This window comes from Anser cygnoides, chromosome 2 (assembly GCF_040182565.1).
Source record: "Anser cygnoides isolate HZ-2024a breed goose chromosome 2, Taihu_goose_T2T_genome, whole genome shotgun sequence".
Taxonomy (NCBI): domain Eukaryota; kingdom Metazoa; phylum Chordata; class Aves; order Anseriformes; family Anatidae; genus Anser; species Anser cygnoides.
In genome coordinates, this window is record NC_089874.1 from 78900001 (window position 1) to 78920707 (window position 20707).

Consider the following 20707-nt stretch of genomic DNA (forward strand, 5'->3'; position numbering starts at 1 on the left):
GTAGATTAGGGAAAAGTGATGCTATATAAAAGACTACTGGTCTAAATCTGTACAGAAATATAATCTACATCCTACAGAATAAAGGTCAGGGTCAAACATTCTTTCCTGCTCTCTCAGAATCTGTTTCCTTTAAGTGAATGATCACAGATTTTTCAAGTCTTTCTTCCTTTAGATTAAATCCAGGTGAAGGGTTTTGTCAAGCATACTTTGCAAGCAAAAAAACAGCCAAGAGTATTATGCTATTTTGAGAAAATAATTTAATATGGATTTCTGGAACAAAACAAACTATTTAAAAGAAATCCATAAACAACTGTAACTGAAAAACTAACATACACCACCAACACAATAATACACCCAATATTCTATGTCTACACTTTACTAAACAATGTATCAAGAAGACAAAATCAGAAGCGTGGATGCAGACAATTAATATTATATCTCAGTCATAGTCCTCTAAAAGTTTGTATCAGTTTTTTTTTCAGATAAATATCATCTTTTTTTTTTCTTTCTTTCTTTTTTTTTTTCCCACTTTAAATCTAAATCTCTACAGAACAGCAAACTTAAAGACCTCCAGCAAGTAGACCACTAGGGAGAGACAAAACTACTAGGAAAATTTATCTTCCTTACAGTTGAAAGCTGTTCTCCCAAAGCAAAATGCTAAAGGCTTTAAAGGCCTTGTAGAAAAATCCTTAACATCAAGGTAGATAAAACATGCATTGCAAAAGCTTATATTATAACCAAAAGCTTATATTTTTAACTCACTTCAGTGGCAGTCCAGAGGCAAGATGAGCTAAAAAGAAAACTGTTCTAATATTAATTTCTTTTATGAGTCTATCCACTTTTTGGAGAATCAAGAAAGTTCTTTAAGATCTAACTCTATTTAATTTTATATTTTCAAACTGAAATATCTTGGCAATTAAAATTATAGGTCTATTCCTGGTCCAGAGAGCAGTATTTTTAATTTAAAAATTGTAGCTCTTTCTTGCTACTATGATATGGCTAAAGCAAAATCTCTTAAGTTATAATGTAAATTTAAAATAATAAAATGTACATATTTGTCATGATACTTGCCTATAGAATACACTGAATACTTTCTATTATAAAGTTTTTTTTTTCTCCCCCCCTAAAATTCATTTTTTTTTCTTCCTCTTAAAAAGTACCTATATCATTCCTTACATCTGCTCAGTTGTGTTAGAGAAACTACTCTTAGAGAACAAAAGAGATTTGCAACTTTCATAAAAAAAATCACATGGCAGTTGTAGTTAGCCATGTAGACTTGAAGAAAGTTAATAAAAGGAAAAAATGGAAGAGTCTACCCCCCAGAAAATGTCCTGCTTCTTTCCGATTGATGATCCCCTAAAGAGAATCTTGATTCACTTTTATCAGTGTTCCCTGACGTAAATGTTTGTGTTTTCTTCTCCCTCTTCTCTCTCCATAGTGTTACAAAATTGAAGAGACATTAACAGCAGTATACAAAATATTTTGACATGGAATCTCAAGATGAATTTAAGACTGAGTGATTTATATATTTTTTAATTTGTTATGGCACTTACATTTTTTACTCAGAGATTTACTTAGCTGCCTAAAATTTTAACCATCCTCACACTCAAAATTATCATCTATTTTGCTGAAAGCTGGTCATGTGTAAGACCGTTTAGTTATATGTCATTGTAAAATTCTTGAAGATATCCCATTGGGCTCTGGCTGTGACTGTGGCTGCCTTTTTCTCTGTACTAACTCCTACTTGACTTCCCCACACTGCCTGGGACTGAAGATATGCCTGCTCTACCTAAGTCTTAACATACTTCTCTAAGGCAAAGACACGTCATGATTTTATTTGGAAAAAAAAAAAAAAAGTCTTGGGAGTCCATGGCTCCACTTTTTGCATAAGGATTTAGCATGTGGAGTTTTTATCAAGGATGACTTTTAGCTTGTCTTCAAACTGTGGTGGAAAAAAGCTGAAGTCCATGCTGCCTCAGGGAGTGAGCTACCCTGCTACATTCCTTGCTTGGAATGGACCATGTGCAGATAATAATTTAAAATTAATCATACCAAAATCAGAACAAGCAGAAAGGGCACTCCTTTGTGCATCTCAAAGGGCAGAGATCTCAATGAAGGACTAAAAGACCTTAGTCCTTATTTCCACTTCCTTGGCATTCAGATTTCCACTTCCTTGGCATTTCAGATTTTTGATGAGAAGGTAATGGAATGAAAATAGAAGAAAGGGCTAGAAAACTTCCTCTATACATTCAGATTTCTGGGAGGAAAAAAAGAGCAGTGCTCCGCACCAAGTTTTCTACTAACAATAAAGTTGTTTTCCACTCTGCCTACAGACATTCCCCTGATGGTAATACAATATTTTCCAACAAAAGCCTTCCTGAAGGAATGATTTTTCTTTAATCTTTAACTTCAATTTCATAAAAGCGGGGACAGAATTTTGGAGATTCCTAAGCTTAAGATTTCTAGGAGATCAGTTCATACCTAGGGTGTCAATAAATAAATAATAATAATAATAGTAAAAGTGGATGTACATGAACCTGTAACAAAGCTGCAGTGAAAAATAAGCTAATCCCGTAAACTTGGTAGCTATTTATAATGCCCTGCATTTGATCTCGGAATCTCCCTATCAATTTAATTACAACATGGTGATTAACTTTGTTGATATAATATGTTACAAGAACTCTAGGGATGTTTTCTGGAGGGGAATGTGACTTTCAGATGACTATAATCCAATTGCAACACTTGCAATTCTTGCACATAGAATTTAAAAGCACGTGACAGTGTATCTTCAATTGTATTGGTAATATAGGTAAGTTTTTAAAGAAACGAGTGAATTATGTAGATAAGAAGAAATATATGCAAAAATGAATTCATATAGATCTCAAAAAATTTTTAAAACCTTCTAAATTAATTAATTAAAGTCACAACAAATTTCATTATTACATGTTTTTCCATTGCTCAGTGAAAGTCATAAATTTGGTAGCAACTGAGAGAAGAAGAGGTAAGAAGGTGGTTAGTTTTAATACAATTTGTGAGATTCCCAGGAAAAAAATTACATGGATAATCAAGTTAAAAAAGCAGTGAGGAACAGAAATTGAAGCCAACATGCATCTAGTTTTTCCAATATTTCATTCATTTATTTAATACAAGATTTTTTGTCTTTTTCCTCACACACTATCCTAATGTTTGACTTTGAAAGTTAACACTCAGATGACACTGAATAAAAAGGAAATCCTGTCAACAAATTTTCTTTGTCAGGTAGTTGTCTGAATAACTATGTATCTCAGCTCTTTGATGAGTAATGCATCTAAATAATTTATCATAGCCCTAGTCCTTGAAACTCTAAAGATATATGAGAAAACTTAGGCTAGTTTAAAAACAAGCTAAGGGCAATATTACTGCACTCCTAAAGCATAATACAGCATTGATGAACATTAACCATGCTAGCAATCAGTAAAAGCCTCCATATCATTTAGAGAGCTCTTATATAAATGTGTTAGTTTATTTAAACTGAAGAAACGTTTCTGCTATTCTGACACTACACAGGTATGTCAAGAGTATTGAAGAATCATCTAATGCAATAACTAAAACTTTTGGTATTCAGAATTGTGTTTGAAAATCCATTAACACAGGAAAAATGGGGAAAGATACATTTTTTTTCCTTCCCATTCATACAAAATTACTTCTAAAATATAGTCAGGAATTACTTAACTCTGTAAAGGCTAAACACATAACAGGAAGAGTAATCAAGTGTCAAAAACATTTATTTTCATGTTGTTCATATAGGTAATTCAGATCATTCCCTTAGGACACAAGTAGTTACATGGACTCTAAGAATTCCTCTGAAGCAGCAGAGAAGCAGCTCCTACTAATGTTGGTAGTGACAATCACTGGCAGAAATTAACCATCATATGCAAAAAAACAAAACAAAACAAAACAAAACAACCACCATCTATTTTATTATCCAAGAAGAAGATCTATTGTATTATTAGATGTATATATATTATTTTCTGTCACAGAAATCCCCCCCAAAAAACAGGTCCTTTTCCACATGCTTTAAAAATAATTATATGCGGACATAAACACCTTTGTTGTTATTCATTACTGACTGCCAAATAAATTTTCACACCCTATCATTCAGTAGCTGTGCAGTGGCGTTTGAATTTTCTTTTGCAAGCTTAATAGAACAGGAACAAAATAAAAAGAAGAAATGCTGGGTTTCACTTTGACAGTATTTTGTCTTTGATTGTAGATAGTAACATATTTATAAGAACAGAGCAGCTTTTTCCCTCTTATATTTGCAATCTGATGGGATTAGTGCATATTTCAATATCCTGCCAACATAAAATCTGGCATACAGACACCAAGAACAAACCAAAATTATAAGTAAACTTGGGTCTACATCTAGGTGTGTCCTCTGAAAAATAGCTTGTATTTTGAAGTTAGACGCTGTAACAAAAACAGTTTAACTGTTCAGACACAATGTAGTAAGTAGCTCCTGCAAAGACATTCTAATTTATACTGAGGTTAGTTTTTGTAGGAAAATAGTCCTAAGCATGTAATTTTAGATATCACTCAGATGGTACTTCATGACCCAGAAATACTATTAAGCAATACTATGTAATATTTATTTCTATTAACGAAATATTTTATACCTAACAAATATGAACATCCAAGGGATACATGGGATGTAATCCCAGTATACTTACTTCTGTGCATGTAGTAGGGGAAAAATGGTAAGTGCAGTCTCTTTGAAAACTGTGCTGATTGCACTCATATGTTTCACAGAAAAAGAAAATATTTATTATTTCTAGAATTAAATAAGTAGATATTAGACTGACGTGCATTTTGTCTTTCAGTTTTTATGTACTATAATATGATAAATCACAGACTCACTGAATGGCTGAGGTTGGAATGGACCTCTGGAGGTCATGTAGTCCAAACCTCCTGCTCAAGCAGGGACACCCAGGTTGCCCAGGACCATGTCTAGATGTCTTTTGAATATGCTCAAAGAGGGAGACTCCATCACTTGTCTAGGCAACCTGAGCCACTGCTCCATCACTCACACAATAAAGAAGTTCTTCCTGATATTCAGACAGGACCTCCTGTGTTCCAGTTTGTGCCCATTGCCTCTTGTCCTGCCACTGGGCACTACCAAAGAGATCCTGGCTCCATCTTTGCACCTTGCCTTCAAGTATTTATAGACATTGACAAGATCCCCCCTGAGACTCCTCCAGAATGAAAAATCCCAACTCTTTCAGCTTCCCCTTGTAAGAGAAGTGTTCTAGTCCCTTGATCTGCTTGGTAGTCCTCCATTAGACTCTTTCCTGTATGTCCACATCTCTCTTGTACTGGAAGGCCAAGAACTGGACACAGTACTCCAGGTGCAGCCTCACCGATGCTGAGTAGAGATGAAAGATCACCTCCCTTGACCTGCTGGCAATACCCTGTCTAGAACTACCAAGAATACCATTAACCTTCTTAGTGGCAAGGTCATATTGTTGATTCATGTTCAACTTCATGCTCGCCAGGAGTCCTAGGTCCTTTTCTTCAGAGCTGCTTTCCAGTTATGTGGTCCCCAGCATGTAGAGATGCCTGAGGTTGTTCCTTCCCAGTTGCAGGACTTTGCACTTCTCTTTGAACTTCATGAGATTCTTGTTAGCCCATCTCTAGTCTGTTAAGTTCCTTCTGGATGGCAGCATTGCCTTCTGGGGAGTCAGCCACTACCCCCATAGAATCATAAAATCATAGAATATCCGAGTTGGAAGGGACCCATAAGGATCATCAAGTCCAACTCCTGGCACCACACAGGTCTACCCAAAAATTCAGACCATGTGACTAAGTGCACAGTACCCCTAGCTTTGTGTCATCTGTGAATTTACTGGGGGTGTGCTGTACACCATCGTCCAGATTGTTAATGAAGATGTTAAAATGGAATGTGCTCAGGATTGATCCGTGGGGTACTCCACTCATTACTGGACTCAAAAAAAAAATAATAATAGACATCAAAATTAAATGGAATATTAGCTATTCAAGATGTTTTCCCTTCAATTTCATTTTCTGGAAAATTCTGAAAATTTCAAGGTTCATTGCAAAACAAATGAAAAATAAATGTAGAACTTCCAACCTTCTGTAAGAAGTCAAAAAGAAGAAAAATAACTGTCAAGAGTGAAAAACTACATATAGGTCTGCAGTAATCGCTGTAAAGGGAGAACACTTTACACACAACTGCAAGTGCCTGTCAATAGGTCTAAAATACCATAGGTGTGCTTTTTTAGTTGCACCTGAAAGTTATCAACAGCATATTTTATTTTAGTGAAGAAAATTTCAAATGTATAATTCACTCACTTAACTGCCTGTAGTACCCTTTAGACATATATTTATTTAGAATTTATTTAGAATATTTCCACTGTCTCAGGGAATATATCACTGATTCTGTGCTTATTGCTTTCTAGTACCCTGTTTTTGGTATAATCTCCTGAGGGGAAAATAAAGATGTCTTTGATGTCAGCTTCAGTGATTCCACATTATCAAAGACAAGTAAAACTAATGACAACAGTGAATGAAACTGCAAAACACACTCCTGGAGATCTGAATTTCACATTGTGTAAGCACATGCCTTATAGGATAACCTCTCGGAATATCTCCGCTAGTTAAAAAATAAGTTAATAGTTTAATTCTTTTTTGTAGCTAGAAATATAAACTTTTATGATGGTTCTGTTGTTAATGGGTGGCCTTTGAGCAACTGAGAACCTAATGGGAGATATTCACAATTTTTGATTAACAATTTAACTTCATGGAATGCTCAGAAAAATGATCAGTACTTACTAGGACTTCAAGACTTTCAGAAAAATTACCTGGTAACCTACTATCATCACTTTATAAGTTGCAAAGCTGTTTCAGCTTCTGCCCCAAAATTCAACTAAATGGAATCAAAGTAAGAAAACATTACCAATTTCCTTCGTGAAGAAGACATTATGATTAAAAAATAATGAAAAATAGATGAACTAAACTGTAATCAAATAAATCAAGTGAAAGTTCAGATCTGGTTTAAAAAAAAGAGTAATTTCTTTCTATCACATAATGAGTGAAGACAGAATTTCAGACTGCTAAAAGTTTCAGTCAATATCTGGAATTTTCAGCTTACATTTATTTAAAATTGAAGTCAGCATACTTTGTAAGTCTATGTAAATTTTATACAGGTTGTTGAAAGGTGGGAAAAAAATAACACCTTTGTTAGATACTGTTGAAGCAGTATCGAATGCACAGAAAGTCAAATACCATGCAGTTATGTATCCATTGGAGTTCTCTAATATGAATGAGAAGTTATGGCATGTGATATATATTCTAGCAGGTGATATTCTCTTTGAAAGCATAGACTATTGACATATATTTAAGTTTAGAATATATAGTATATAATAGCACATTTCCAAAGTGGTAGTTGAAAACACCACCGAAATCTGAAAAGTGACCATAGTGTTTAGATGCCTGACCAGGTTCTGACTTCCACGGCCAAATAAAATCTGTGTACACTTTTCAGCTTGCATTAACATTTTATACACCTGCTTTGTAGTTCTTCTTGGTATTTATTTGCTTCCAGCAGAAACTGTTAGCAAGAGTTCATTTCAGTTTCTAGTTATCAACAGTTGCCAGTGCTTTAATTGTTTGAAATACAGACATATGTGATAATGTCATTTCTAGTTTAATGTCCTTTTTGCCTCCTTTGTGAAAGAACTCTCCAAGTCTTGCTGAATACATTAATATTGAGGCAGCTTGCTTGGCATTTGTTTTACTTGATGATGAACAACAGGGAAGAGCTCTCTGTGTCGTTTTGATGAAATCCTACAAAGTGAAATTTGAATAGAAAATAATGCAGTTGCAGAGTTTTCAAAGAGAAGTAAACAAAATATGAAGAAAGACTTGGAAACTGCTTTTGAAAGTCTTTGAAGAGTATTATAATTGTCTTGAAAAGTCGAAGAAAGAAGACAAGCTTCTATAATCTCATTTAACTATAACTTCATCAAGACAGTGGTGTAGAGTGGTGCCTGTAATCTCTTAATTCATTTAACTCAGAAACCCACCAACTACAAAACAGTGAAGAAAAATCTAGAGTTGCTAACATTGTGACAGCAAATGGTAGAAGACACAAACTTTAGTTCCTATTGAGAACACAAAAATGAGTTGTCAGATGTACTCCATGTAATCACAGAATAATTGAGGTTGAAAGGGACCTCCAGAGAACATCCATTGCTCCTCCACATTTAAATTTGAAGCAACCTGATCGAAATGCTCAGGAACATGTCCAATCATGTCTTCATCCCTCAAAGGAGAGAGATTAACATTTTGCTCTAAAGCTAAATTGGCCCACAGAAACTAGTCTTCATAGAGTAAAAAATGATTTATTGGAAATACAGCTGGACTGCAACATTTCAATGTTTTGATTCACCCTTCAGCATGTAAGCTATGAAAATGAATAGCATATCTAAAAATGAACTACAGCTTTTTTATTATTATTATTATTTATTTCTAGGTACTATCCATATGCATTTAGTCTGGTGAATAGATAGTTGTTTTTCAGGCCCTTTGGGCTGAATGGATGTTAATTTTAAATAATGGAAAAAAAATGTTGTTGTGGTTTAACCCGGCTGGCAGCTAAACACCACACAGCCGTTCGCTCACTCTCCCCCCTCCCTCTCTGGCATGGGGGAGAGAAACGGGAAAGTGAAGCCGGTGAGTTGAGATAAAGACAGTTTATTAAGACAGGAATATAATAATAACAATAATAATAATAATAGTGATAATGATAATAGTATTAATAATAATAATGTGTATGAAACAAGTGATGCACAAGGCAATTGCTCACCACCCGCTGACCGATGCCCAGCCTATCCCCGAGCAGCCGGTCCCCCCACCCCGGCCAGCCACCCCTATATATTGTTTAGCATGACGTCAGATGGTATGGAATACCCCTTTGGCCAGTTTGGGTCAGCTGTCCTGGGTCTGTCCCCTCCCAGCTCCTGCTGCACCCCTAGCCTGCTCGCTGGCAGGACAGAGCGAGAAGCCGAAAAGTCCTTGGCCTGGTGTAAACACTGCTCTGCAACAATTAAAACATCAGCATGTTATCAGCGCTCTTCTCATCCTAATCCAAAACATAGCACCCTACCAGCTACTATGAGGGAAAATTAATTCTGTCCTAACTGGAACCAGGACAAATGTGAAGAGAGCCAAGGTTCACTTGCAAATGTGTGGATCGTCTACATCTTACCAGAGTGGTTTGGCCACGTGTCCCTTCTATTAACTTAGAAGAACAGTGCTTAACACTGTGACACAGGTTTCCTACTGGAAGTAAATGGAAATGTATTCCTGTAGTCCATTTTCCTGCAGTGTGTTATGTTTTATGTTTTATCTTGTTTGGCTTGTCTTAAGTCAAGTTCTGAAACCTTTATGGGATTTTGAAAACAACAGCTAACAAAATTATTTATAATGCCATATTTGAAGAGTCCTAGCCTAGATATTAAGCCATGTTTGGACAAAAATCTTAATCAGAAAGAACAAAAAGGCTGTGCAAATTAAGCTTATGATTATATTTGAGGTCTTACAACATAAATGCAGATAAAGAGTGAAAATGGACAGAAAACACATAACATGCAAGAATAGTAAAAGAAATGCAGATCCAATTGCAAGAAGTGAACGGGAATCACACAATCAAAGAGATAGGCTTAGAAAATTCTGTTTCCAGCAGGATACAAACAGGAAAGACTACACTTTGCAGGGTCTAAGAAGAGGATGATAGAATATGAGAAAATATTCTGGGTAAATACATGGATAGGTAAGGAGAGCCATACGTTTGTGATCTCATGAAGAAACAGACGTAAATCAAGGAAAAAAAAAAATCCCACAGTGCACATAAGTTTTCATGATACAAAAATGTCTTTTAAGGCCAGAAAAATTCCCTTGTTTTCCAACCCTCTTCTGCAACATGGTGCTATATACTGAAAGCATGATACTACATGTCCTGATCATCCTGGAGTTGAAAGTGATCTTATTTGTAAAGTAAACTACCTACAGTATAGGATATAACTCACAAGATAAATTTTGCTATGTGCTTCACAACTTTCCTTCCCATAATGAATGTAATATTAATTTAAATTCACAGGTAAGAAATTGTTGTATTATACAGAAGTTCGGAAAATGGTATGAAGAAAATACTTTTTACAGTGATATACTAAGGTTTTAAAAAGACATTTATATACCAGAAAGAATAGTAATTATGATAATGCTTAAGTTTTTTTTTTTCCACAGCAACTTCTCCCAGCTATCTTTATTTTATCAAGAATCAAGGAATCCCATTCAGGGACTAGGACTTAATTGTACTTTTATTTTACTTTGTGATTTTGTAATTTGTGGCTGCAACCCAATCCCACAAATCTATGATTCTAAGGGGGGAAAAAAAAAAGAAAAGAAAAAAGAAAAAAAAAACCTTAAGATTAACTTCTTGTTTGTGCATTACCTAATAATTATAATTTAATATAGAATATTAAATATAAAGTTTATAGTAACCGAATATTAAATCTTATGAAATATTTGGTATATAATGATAATAGTGTCTAAAATTATTATTATTTGGACTCCTTACTTAGCCATTTGGAAGTTCATAATGAAACTCAGTTTACTTACTCTAGATATATAATACAACATTTATTCATAGAATCATAGAATGGCTTGGATTAGAAAGGACCTTAAATAGAATTTCATTCCAACCCCCCTGTCAAGGGCAGGGATGCAACTCACTAGATCAGGTTGCCCAGGTCCTCTTCATGAAAGGTCCTACTTGTGAAAGAATGCCATAAATAATACACTAATACAAATAATACACTAATACATGTCCACTTCTTTATAGATTTATTTTTGTTTTAGAGAGGAAACATACTGAGAAACACCTTTAAAACAACAAATATTGCACCAATTTCTCTATGAGAATTTTTAAGTACAAGATGACTGAATAATGAAGTACAAGAGTACACATAAATTATAGTTTAAAATTTGTCATATTAATATAAGGTGACAGAGGCATATTATGCTCCTAGGTAAACTTTCAGATTTTATTGTCCGTTTTGATATCTTAGAGATCCATATAGGTAAACTGAAATACTTAGTGACAGATTTTTTTTTTATTATTTTTTTTTACTGCCTCCTCTGCAGACATAGATCAAAGTAAGGTGAGCTGCTATTTAATGTATTTGGCATCCCAATAAAAATTATGAACATTTTCATGATTAAATCACTTATTTAAGTTCCACTAGTTTCTTACCCATCAATATTAGCAATTCACATCTTTGAGTAAATAAAAAATCTGGAATATTAAATAGAAAAATATAGATATGACACTGATAAATAAATGGATGAATATATTAGAGAGCAGTGTCAGTTAAACTACTCTGGTTAATGTTTTGTCAGCATGTGCATTTTCTAGGATCTATAACATAACAATAAAATGCTGTCAGTAAGTTTTCAAACCACTCAGCACCTGGATTTTGTTTTTCTGGAAATTAAAAATATAGACCTACAAAAAGATTTCATTTGTTATTATCATAGAATCATTATAGAATCATAGAATGGCTTGGATTGGAAGGGACCTTAAATATTATCTTGCCCTGCCATGGGCAGGGATGCTACCCACTAGATAGTCCACTAGATGCTATCCACTAGATTAGGTTGGCCACAGCCTCATGCAACCTGGCATTGATCACCTCCAGGGATGGGGTATTCACAGCTTCTCTGAGCAACCTGTTCCAGTGCCTCACCGCCTTCAGTGAAAAATTTCCTTCTAACATCTAATCTAAACCTTCCCACTTTTTTCTGATTTTTTTTTTTAAATCATTCCCCCTTGTCCTGTTATTATCTGCCTGAGTAAAATGCTGCTCCCCATGTTTTTTTATAAGCCTCATTTTAGTATTGAGAGGCCACAATGTATTCTCCATGGAGCTTTCTCTTCTTCAGGCTGAACATCCCCAGCTCTCTCAGCCTTTCGTCACAGGAGAGGTGCTGCAGCCCTCTGATCATCTTCATGGTCCTCCTTGGGACCTGCTCTAACAGGCCCACATCCTTGTTGTGCTGGGGGCCCCAGACTGGATGCATTACTCCAAGTGGAGCCTCACGAGGGCAAAGTAGAGGAGGACAATCACCTCCCTCGACCTGCTGGCCACTCCTCTTTTGATGCAGCCCAGAATGCAGTTGGCCTGCTGGGCTGCAAGTACACATTGCTGGCTCATATTGAGCGTTTTGTCCACCAGAATTCCAAAGTCCTTCTCTGCAGGAAAGACTCTTGCCTGGGATTGCCCTGATTCAGGTTCAGCACCTTGTAATTGGACTTATTGAACCTTATTAGGTTCACATGGGTCCACTTCTCAATCTTGTCCAGGTCCCACTGGTTGGCCTATCTTCCTTCTGTTACACCAACTGCACCTCTCAGCTTGGTGTCATCTGCAAACTTGCCGAGGGCACACTCAATCCTATCATCTATGTCATTGATACAGATATTAAACAGCAGACAGACCCCTGAGGGACGGCACTCTTCTCTGGCCTCCACCTAAACATAGAGCCGTTGACCAGAACTCTCTGCATGTGGCCTTCAAGATGATATCCACTGAATAGTCCATCCTTCAAATCCATCTATCTCCAATGTGGAGATCAGGATGTCATATGAGACCATGTCAAAGGCCTTACAGTAGTCCAGGTAGATAATATCGGTCGGTCTTCCCTTGTCAACTGATGCAGTCACTCCATCATAGAAGGTCACCAGATTAGTCAGGCACAATTTGCCCTTGGTGAAGCCATGCTGGCTGTCTGGGATCACCTCTTTGTCCTGCATATGCCCTGACATTGCTTCCAGGAGGATATTTTCCATGGTCTTCCCAGGCACAGTGGTGAGGTTCCCCGGTCTGTAGCTCCCCAGGTCCTCCTTTCTACCCTTTTTAAAATGCAAGTGATGTTTCCCTTTTTCCAGTCACCAGAAGACTTTGCCTGACTGCCTTCCCATTTCAAATGTGGTGGAGAGTGGGTTGACAGCTACATGATCCAGTTCCCTCAGGACGCTGGGATGCATGTCACCAGGCCCCATATTGTTCAATTGTTCAATTTCATTAAGTGGTCTTTAACCTGCTCTTTGCTTACAGTGAGAGGGATTTTACTCCCCCAGCCTTCCTCTTCAGGTTCACGGACTTGAGAGATGTGGGAAGCCTGACAGGCATTGAAGATTGCGACAATGAAGTTGTTGAGTATGTCAGCCTTCTCCATGTCTGTTGTTAGTAGTTCATCCTTCTCATTTATCAGAGTGTGTACACTGTCCTTGGCCTTTCTTTTCTGGCCAAGGTACTTATAGAATCCCTTCTTGTTATTCTTCACATCCCTTGCCAAGCTCAGTTGTACAAAGAAGTATTGTATCCTCCTAATATTTTATTTTATTATTTCATTTTATTTCATTTCATTTCATTTCATTTCATTTCATTATTTCATTTCATTTCATTTCATTTCATTTCATTATTTCATTTCATTTCATTTCATTTCGTTTCATTATTTTATTTTATTTTATTTTACTTTATTTTATTATTTTATTTTATTTTATTTTATTATTTTATTTTATTTTATTTTCAGTGTACTGTAGTGAAATTCAGTATAAATATTTTTTAGGAAACTGGTTAAATTCAAACAGGAATGTATTTGTAGTATAAAAAAGAGACATTTAAATTGTTTGTCCTCAGACTATTGGTTTTTTATTGATTTTGTTATATCCATGTAATAATGTATTGAGGAAAAAATAATTCACCAAGCAAGAGTGCAAAAATACCGTCAGATTTTATTATTATTATTATTATTATTAATATTAATATTATTATTTTATTATTATACAGAAAACCACAACTTTGCAAGATGTTTCACAGACAAAAAAAAAAAAAAAAAAAAAAAAAAGTTAAGGTTTCTAACCTGGACAACTTAACCTATTTTTTCATCTTTTTAAAAGAGAGCTTCTAATAATAGGAGATAAACACTGGAAGAAAATGTTTTATAATTGTTAGATGCTCAGTTAGTTAACAAAGTGATGGAGTGGGCACATCTATTCATTATTTTGTGTTTGTTTTTATTATATCTTGTTCTCCAGAGTGAGTTTTAAGGAAATTGTGGGTTTTATTAAGAAAATACTCCTGGGGAGGTTTATTTGAAATTGTTCTTACCAAATATGGTGTTAGACTTCAAAGTTTCTATCACAGTTTTCAATCTCATGAAATTCAGGTCTCTAAAGACTTTATGCAAATTCTTACATTTAGTATAAACAGAAACTGGCTTCTGTAAGTACTGGTGTAGAACTTTTTAGTCCTATGTGTAGGCAACCACAGTAAAATGCCATTGGATTGTTAGTATGCTTAATTATTTAGGGGTCTGGAAAGTAATAGAAAGAAAATCTGCATTTGAAAGTGTTTTAGTGAGTTTTTAGGATAAGAAATTATTTCTTTGTCAGTTATTAAATGCATACATACCATGACATTATTTAGCTAAGGAAGTTGTAAATATGAACTCGAGTCTTTGCTCCACTATAATCTCAAAAGTATATGCATATAGCCTTTTCCAAGCCAATACATTATTTCATCATATAATGTCTATACAATTTGCACTGATGTCAACAACAAAACTTATTCCTGAATTTGATTCTGCAGTGTAGGGCTCTCTGACATGAGTTGCTCTGCAGGGGGAAGGTTATCCACAACATCTTCGGCAGTGAGAAACTGTTGTCTTCTTTCTCCATCCTTTAAGCATCCTTATAAGCAGAAACATCAAATTACATATAAACAACATGTCTTTTAGCATGCTGGATCAAATAGGCTATATAGCTAAGTTCAGAAATTACATGCTTGCTAACAATTTCATTTTTTCTTAATTTAAATAAAAAGCTACAGAAATTTAGTATGTTTACAGTCAGATGTCTTCTCACCACTCTTACTCTTTCTTCAAAATAACAAAAGAAGTTTTCAGTAGCTGGAAAGATTTCAGGGGGAGTTTTTTAGTAGAAAGAGACCAACACTTCTTGATTGTTTGAAAAAAATATGAGGACAAGTAAGTATTATTTTGAGGCAAATTAAACTCGTTGTCAGTCTAGAAGTATTCAGGGATATGAATACAGCAGAGTAATAGACTGACATAATATTTTATTATTTCTATGATTTCTGACACTTATGCTGTTATTGCATAGATATGCCAGAGAAAGCAATTAGTAATTGTTAAAATTTAAGAGATTTAGTGCCAAATTGTTAACAGGTGGCTGCAGCCAAGGGAAAAAAGCAAAAAATAACAAGATGCAAACTGAGAAATTATCCCATGTGGTCAGCTCCTTACTTATTTATTTAAACTTGATATTTTATGGCTTTTGAAACAAGAACCATTCATATTGTTCTGTGTTGATTTTTTAAATTGATTCAGTAGAAAACAACACACTAGTAGCAGCCATGACCATTAGGAAGCAAAACTGAAAAAAAGCAGGAAATGATATGTGGAATGTTCAAAAGAGATAAAGGGCTTTGTTCCAACAGAAAAGTTATTCATTAATAAAATAAAATAGTGATAGAATAAGCAAAATAAAACTGTTGAGGAATACAAAGAAATTTTTTCATGTTTTTCCCCAGAATTGATTCTATTTACGCCTAACATGGAGATATAGTCTCTCTTTTTTTTTTTTTTTTAATTGATAGCATGTTTGTAGAAGAGATTTGGTTTTGAATCTGTTTCTTCATTTTAATAAAATTCACATTCTCTGTGTTTGTATTAACAGTGAAAGGAATGAAATATAATTCGTCCTTTTCTCTTTTACTAAGATCAGTGAAGATCGATCCTCTTCAAGTTTTTCTTTGGAACACATTCACTTTGCTGTCAGTTGCTGAAGTATATCATTCATATTCTATAAGAAGTCTAAGTGTCCTGACTGAAGTACTAAATGTTTCTCCTAGGGAGGAATACAGATAATCTTGACATTTGCCTATATTATGTTCTTCTACAGATGAATGAACTATTACATCTTCCACCTAGTAAATGACAAGCTGACATTTTCTTTTAGATAAGTACAAACACTTATCTTGTAATAACTACTTGTCCTCTAATAACTACCAGAACCATCTGTTTTAAAAATCTTATTGTTTCATGTAGTTAATAGCCTATACATTTCATTTAGAAAGAAATAACTTCTGAGAATGGCCTTTCTTGGCATACTAGTAAAAGAAGGAGATCCACTAAAGCTGTTGCTCATTAAAGTCCTAATAAAGAAGTGGGCAAGGCGGCAAGTAGAAATAAATCCTTCATTTTCTTAATGTTCAGACTATCTCTGAAATCAGTGAGAGTTATTCCTGCACATCCAGGTGAAGTTTTAGTGCCTTGGATTTGCTTTTACTTTTTCCTTTGAAGTATTACTTTTAGCTTTAATTTCCATCCAAAGGTTTTTGTAGAAGCTTCATCTGAGTAAAATCATGAAGAGGCAAAGAAACTTAAATCTTGATTCTGTCCTTTATTCACACACAGAATGGTTTCAAATGCTAGAGAATGGAAGACACAATATCACCAGCCACTGTTTGTAGTTCCTGCAGTATCTGGGAACAGTAGGATTAAGAAGGATGAAGATATAACATTAATTCTGACCGGACTAACTTTGCTGTCTAAAGGTCAAAACCTTAGGTCTTCTGAAAAGTGTTCGTATTTCAAGAGGTGCTATTCAGGGCTTTTGAGACAGAACATTAAAAATCCACTTCCACTAAAAGTCACATACAAATCATCATATCTTCTAAACTTCTCTATTTTTTTATTTTATTTGTTTATTTATTTATTTATTTTGACATGCCCAGTTAAAGGAATTAGCTAAATATAACCAGGCTACATCTGTATGCTTGAGAGCATCTCCAAGAATTCAGTGATACTGATTATTTGTTCTGGCTTGTTCTCCCATGCTCCATGTTCTCTCCATGCTCCTCTCATTCTTTCTTTCCCTCACACATTGCTGTTATCTTTTAATTCATCTTCTCTTTGGCCTCACGTCCTTCTGGATTCAGACTTTCCTCCAGTTTTCATTCCTTCATGTTTTTCTAGCCTTGTACTTATTTTCCATTTTCTTGACAAGTCACAAAATAGAAACTCTAGCACAATTATAGGTAAAGAAGGAAACAAACAAACTCTTATGGGCTAGAATGCTAGGTGTGTCAGAAAAAGGAGCAGATCAGAAAACAAGCATTTTACAACAAACAGAAATGTTATTTAGAGTGCCGATCCACACTGCCATACCTAAAGATGCTCCATGAATTAACTGTCTCAGCACTGGGATATAAGGATGGCCCTTTCTCATTTGTTTCTTTACCTCACTCTTGCTTTTTGCTCCAGAAAATCCCAATAGATTTTTGGCTGCCATCTTCAAAATCTACTTGCAGACTGAAAAATTCAGATCAACAACAAGTATGTGCGATAGATTCCTGTAAATCTCTGCTTGGTTTAGTATAGCATGCTATTGAACAGTCTTTTCTGTAAATCAAAATGTGATTGTCACAATCCACCACTGCAAGGAGTGCTGTAAATGCAATACTAAAAGAATAAAAATAAAAAGAAATTCAATTAACTGCATGAAATTAAAGTATGTAACTACCAGTTGCACAAATAACCCTTTGCCATTACAACATATAATGGATAGCAAGTACCTTAGTTTTGCAAAATCATTCATAAAAGCAACTTAGATTGCTTATACCAATTTATAATAAGGAAATTATTGAAATTCTTTCTTGCTTATATAAAATGCTTTTAAAAAGGAAAACAAAAACAATAAAAAAAAGTGTTTCATTGATACAATATTCTATGTAGATATTCACTAAGAGCAGAAAATTTTGAAGGACAGAGAATCTTAAAGCTGAGAATGGAAATCTGGTTTATTTTGCCTCTTTAAATATTATTACTTTCTTTTGGTTACTTGGTAATGAGTAATAATGTATGAGTATGTATAAACTGCATTTAAGACATAAGCAGAAAACATATGGAAAACATATGTCCAAAATTACTAGATCCTGGATTTTTTTCATCTCCTAAGTAATTTTCTTGTGGATTTATGTGTGTGTGTGTGTGTGTGTGTGTGTGTTTGTTACATACATTCAGTGCTGTTTTGTTTTATTTTGTTTTGTTGTGTTTTATCTTCCACTTTTGCTTTGGACTAGAGGGTGGGGAAGCCTGCTGTATTTCAGACATACACAGACCTCATCATCTAAGTGTTCATCATGAAAGTGAAACAAATTAAACTGACAGTCGTATTCCCCACTTTATAAATATTTTCAAACTAGCATAACCAAATGGAAGCTCATGGCATGTAAAAATAAAGAACTGGATTCTGCATATAAAATCCCTCTGGAATACAGAACTGTGGGAGAACGGGTGTTTGATTTCTTTCTCTTTTACCGTTAGTTGTAGATACAGTAATTCTGGCCATACACAGTCTGCTTTTAATTGAGGCTTTGTAAGAAATTTTGTATCCTTTGACTCAGGATTTTTAAGCTTCTATGTAAGGTGTGACCAAAAAGACCCTGTATCCTCTTGGCTATGAGTACCAAAACTTAAGCTAATCGTTAAAAAAAAAAAAAAAAAAAAGTGGCTGAGATTGTAGTAACATTAAACTGCAAGTGTGATTGAAAGTAGTGATAAAATCCCAGTTGCTTACAATAAGAACAAGGTTCAGACTTATGATAAAGTGTTTTTACTTCAGGTTATGTTATATCCTTTTCTTGGTGACCAAAAGGATTGGTTTCCTTAGGATTTTATGATTTATTATTATTATTGTTGTTGTTGTTGTTTTAGTTGTTTTGTAATTAAGTTCCCCCTTTAGGCACAGACTTTCCATTCCACTATACTATAAGTTTTATTTACTGTACCAGTCATAAACTGATTTTTCCTTTTAATTCAGTCTTACTTTAATATTTCATTCCTACGCATCTCATTCTTGGCTGCTAGGAAGGATACTGCAGGTAAAGCAGGTTTAAAAATTTCCTGCCCTAAAGGCTAATATATATTTTATACATTTAAAAATTATTTAGACAGATGCAGTATAAATTTATTGTTTTGGGCATTGCGTAGTAAACTAAAGACAAAAAATGGGACTAAAGTCTCATAACTGAATACAAACTGTCTATATTTCATGGGGGATCTATGTTATTTCTGATGTATAAACTGGAAGAGGGGGCATGCTAATTTAGCTGCTTTGGTAGGGCACAATATGTCTGTTTCCCCACACAGACTGACTCACTTCCTGCCAGATTCAAGCATGAACAAGCACATCTCACCTCCATCTGTACCTGTCTGAGAGATTTGTGCTGAGCAATACCCAGTTACTTTATGGTATTGCAAGGTCCTGGGTTTAAATAATAGGTTGTTTAAATAAAATAGTTTAATTTGTGTTTTACTCAACGTCTCTGAAATGATGGTGAGAGAAGCACAGCCACAAACATTCACTCATGACTTACAAAAGTGAATTGCACAGGAGCTGTGCAGATCATGGGAACTGAAGAGTAAATTCTAACCAACTGTTCAAGTGTTCTGTGTTTCTTTTTGTTTGTTTTGTTTTGTTTGTTTGTTTTTGTTTTGGTTGGTTGGTTGGTTTCATTTTTTTGTTTGTTTTTGTTTTGTGCAGATGTACAGGGGCCTTTGGGCTTTGGTGGCTGACAAGCAAACTTCAGACAAGTTTGGAAGTTAAGAGGGAAACATCCCAGGATCTGCTGCTTAACCGCAGACTTTCAAAATATGCTTATCTTTCCATAGAAAATGGAAAAACATACCAGTTCCAAGACATACCACTGGGATTCCTTTTCAATTGGCCTAGATGGTGGACCAGCTCTCCTACAGCTAATGGGAGTAGCAGTTTTTAGAAATCAGGCTGTCAGATAAGAATTCATGGAGTTATAATATATAATGTTGTCCTAAAGCAATCTTTATGATGAAACTGACATGTTCTGGGCTCTGTGGCAGACCTGGGAAGTTAAACATGTCTCGTCTTGGCTATTTTAGAGGCTCAAATAGGATTAAGGCTGAGAAATGGAGGTAAAGGGCAACATGAAAAAACTCAAGAATGCACTCTTTCTTATCTTTAAAAGTATGCTCATATTGAATGGTCTTGCAGAAGTCACTTAAATAGCAGACAATTGATCACTTGGCTTAATGCAACTGCACTGTGTGTAGTAAGGAATTCCTCATTTTTTTGAACGATCTAAGTTGCCACCATGAAAGAACATTCTCAGTTCTTATTACATTTGTTGACATTGCGTGTTGCCATGCACAGAATCATGTTTTTCCACAGCACTTGAGCATATTTTGAACTATTTATTTTAACTGTTTTCTCCAATAATTTCATATGTACCACCAAGATAGAAGCAACCCTTGAAGCAAAGCACTGTGCAAGGATGACAGGATGCAGAAGCCAGAAAAAAGCTATCAGTGTATACAAACTACCACAGAATACCATCTTTGCTCTGCTTTTCTATTTATCATGGCAGAATATGAGTCAGAGAACTGCTTAAAATAACTTTTTAAAAGATTTTTTTGCAAGGTGTCTGCTGCACCAGAACTATGCAATAAGACAGTGGTTCTAGTGCTCTTGCATGGTCATAGCACAAACATGATGATGATTCAAAACAAATAAATAAACAAATAC

The 20707-nt window shown here is 34.9% G+C and overlaps 1 long non-coding RNA gene across 1 annotated transcript in view; it reads left to right on the plus strand.

The window, feature by feature from the left end:
* The window catches only part of LOC125180114 (uncharacterized), a 24056-nt gene extending 3631 nt beyond the window's left edge, over nucleotides 1-20425 (plus strand). Inside the window, exon 3 of the long non-coding RNA XR_007158387.2 lies at nucleotides 19691-20425. This is a non-coding gene — a long non-coding RNA (uncharacterized lncRNA). The remainder of the gene's footprint in view (nucleotides 1-19690) is intronic.
* Nucleotides 20426-20707: the final 282 nt, after the last annotated feature.